The sequence below is a fragment of the Colobus angolensis genome, unplaced genomic scaffold (assembly GCF_000951035.1).
Source record: "Colobus angolensis palliatus isolate OR3802 unplaced genomic scaffold, Cang.pa_1.0 Scaffold404, whole genome shotgun sequence".
In the NCBI taxonomy this organism is placed as follows: Eukaryota; Metazoa; Chordata; class Mammalia; order Primates; family Cercopithecidae; genus Colobus; species Colobus angolensis.
Genome location: NW_012117422.1, coordinates 30752 through 34225, shown reverse-complemented (window position 1 = coordinate 34225; position 3474 = coordinate 30752).

Below are 3474 nucleotides of genomic sequence, written 5' to 3'. Positions count from 1 at the left end.
GCAGTGCTGCGACCTCGGCTCACTGCAAGCTCGCCTCTCGGGTACAAACGATTCTTCTGCCTCAGCCTCCTGAGTAGCTGGGACTACAGGTGCGTGCCACCACGCCCTTCTAATTTTTATATTTTTAGTAGAGATGGGGTTTCACCATATTGGCCAGGCTGGTCTCGAACTCCTAATCTCGTGATCTGCCCGCCTCTGCCTCCCAAAGTGCTGGGATTACAGGCGTGAGCCACCGCGCCCGTCCTCAGGCCTCCTTTTCTACCTCCATAGAATACAGTCTGTCTGGCCCACAATCTTTTAAAAATTGCATTAGTTGCCAAAGTTTCAGAATTTGGAGATACCACATTAAAAATCAAGATTTCCTGGGGCCAGGCGTGGTGGCTCACGCTTGTAATCCCAGCACTTTGAGAGGTCGAGGCGGGCCGATCACTTGAGGTCAGGAGTTCAAGGCCAGCCTGACCAACAAGGTGAAACCACGTCTGTACTAAAAATATCAAAAATCGGCCGGGCACGGTGTCGGGTGCCTGTAAGCCTAGCACTTTGGGAGGCTGAAGTGGGCGGATTGCCTGAGCTCAGGAGTTCGAGACCAACCTGGACAACATGGTGAAACCCCATCTCTACCAAAATACAAAAAAATTAGCCGGGTGTGGTGGCGCATGCCTGTAGTTTCAGCTACCCTGGAGGCTAAGGCGGGAGAATCACTTGAACCTGGGAGGTGGAGGTTGCAGTGAGCCGAGATCACACCACTGCACTCCAATCCGGGAGACGGAGTGAGACTCTTGTCTCAAAACAAAACAAAAATTAGCTGGGCTTGGTGGCATGCGCCTACAGTCCCAGTTAGTCCTGAGGCTGAGACAGGAGAATCGCATGAACCTGGGAGGCAGAGGATGCAGTGAGCCAGCATCACGCCACTGCACTTGAGAGCCAGACTCTGTCTCAAAAAAATAAAATAAAATTTAAAAATCCGGCCGGGCGCGGTGGCTCAAGCCTGTAATCCCAGCACTTTGGGAGGCCGAGACGGGCGGATCACGAGGTCAGGAGATCGAGACCATCCTGGCTAACATGGTGAAACCCCGTCTCTACTAAAAATACAAAAAACTAGCCGGGTGAGGTGGCGGGCGCCTGTAGTCCCAGCTACTCGGGAGGCTGAGGCAGGAGAATGGCGTAAACCCGGGAGGCGGAGCTTGCAGTGAGCTGAGATCCGGCCACTGCACTCCAGCCTGGGCGACAGAGCAAGACTCCGTCTCAAAAAAAAAAAAAAAAAAAAGAAAGAAAAAGACCAAGCTGACCAACATGGTGAAACCCCATCTCTACTAAAAATACAAAAATTAGCCAGGCGTTGCCGGACACGGTGGCTCAAGCCTGTAATCCCAGCACTTTGGGAGGCCGAGGCGGGTGGATCACCTGAGGTCAGGAGTTCGAGACCAACCTGGCCAACATGGTGAAACCCTATTTCTACTAAAAATACAAAAATTAGCCAGGCGTGATGGCAGACATCTGTAATCCCAACTACTTGGGAGGCTGAAGCAGGAAAATCACTTGAACCGGAGAGGTGGAGGTTGCAGTGAGCCACTGCACTCCAGCCTGGATGACAAAGTGAGACTCTGTCTCAAAAAAAAAAACAAAAAAAAAAACCAGGCAGATTAGGTTACCAAGGGGTGGGAGGACAGTGTGTGTGTGTGTGTGTGTGAACACAAGGGGGCTGCCTTTTGGGGTGGTGAGAAATTGGCACTATAGTGGTGATAGTTTCGCAACATTGTAATAAAAGTCACTGAATGGTACACTTCAAAACAGTGAATTTTATGTGAATTTTATCACAATAAAAGAAGTAAAAGGAGGAAGATGCTTTACATAAAAACATTAAGCAAAACTTACATGTAGCATGCCAAAATAGCAAAACTCATAAAGGGATCCAAGAATGCCTAAAGTTTAGGGAATATTGCTTTGGCCAGAGTACTTGAAAACAAATACAGTCCTAGGGTGGAAAAGGGTATCTGCCCCAACCAAACCTGCAGCAGGCAGGGAGCCTTACAGCCCAGTGCAGGCCCTGTTTAGAAAGGGGCATCCACAGGTCAGGTGCGGTGGTTCATACCTGTAATCCCAGCACTTTGGGAGGCCGAGGCGGGTGGATCACCTGAGGTCAGGAGTTTGAGACCAGCCAGGCCAACATGGCGAAACCCTGTCTCTACTAAAAAGAATACAAAAAGTTAGCTGGGCGTGGTAGCAGGCACCTGTAATCCCAGCTACTTGGGAGGCTGAGGCAGAAGAATTGCTTGAACCTGGGAGGTGGAGGTTGCAGTGAGCCAAGATCGCACCGTTGCACTCCAGCCTGGGTGATAGAGCGAGACTCTGTCAAAAAAAAAAAAGGGAGGGGGGGGTTATCCAAGTGGATCAAGGGCCTGAAATAAAAGGGGCAGGATGATATTTTGAAATATCTGACTTTGTTCTTTCGGCTGTAGAATTTCACAGCCTGGTCCTGGGTCCTGCCAAGGGGCAGCCCACCTCCTTGCCCCCGGAGATGAAAGCCACAGAGCAGAAAGTAGGAACAAAGGACCCTGGCTTTTACCTCCTACAACTCAGAACCCTCTGGAGAATAGAACTTTGCCAAAATATTTTTGGGTTTGAGGAGGCAGGTCAAAAAGGCTCTGTAGGTTTGTTAAGCAAGAGGAGAGATGAGGGCTGGGTGTGCTGGCTCATGCCTGTAATCCCAGTACTTTGGGAGGCCGAGATGGGCGGATCACCTGAGGTTAGGAGTTCGAGACCAGCCTGGCCAACATGGTGAAACCCTGTCTCTACTAAAAATACAAAAATTAGCCAGGCGTGGTGGCACGAGCCTGTAATCCCAGTTACTCAGGAGGCTGAGATGGGAGAATTTCTTGAACCTGGGAGGCAGAGGTTGCAGTGAGCTAAGATCACACCACTGCATTGCAGATTGGGCAACAGAGCGAGACTCCGTCTCAAAATTAAAAAAAAAAAAAGAGGAGAGATGAAGAGAAGCATAAGTGAGAATCTCACTGGGTCTTCTATCTTGGAAAAAAATCTTTTCTTGCTGGGCATGGTGGTTCATGCCTGTAATCCCAGCACTTTGGGAGGCTAAGGTGAGAGGATCGCTTGAGCCCAGGAGAGTGAGACCAGCCTGAGCAACGTGGGGAAACCCCTTCTTTCCAAAAAGTAAAAAATTAGCTGGGTGTGGTGGCACACGCCTGGATTTCCAGCTACTCTGGAGGCTGAGGTGGAAGGATCACAAGCCTGGGGAGGTCAAGGCTTCAGTGAGCCGTGATAGTGCCACTGCACTCCAGCCTTGGTGACATCATAATATCCTGTCTCAAAAAGAAAGAAAAAAGCCAGGCGCGGTGGCTCACGCCTCTAATCCCAACACTTTGGGAGGCCGAGGCAGGTGGATCTCTTGAGGTCAGGAGTTTGAGGCCAGCCTGGCCAATGTAGTGAAACCCCATCTCTACTAAAAATACAAAA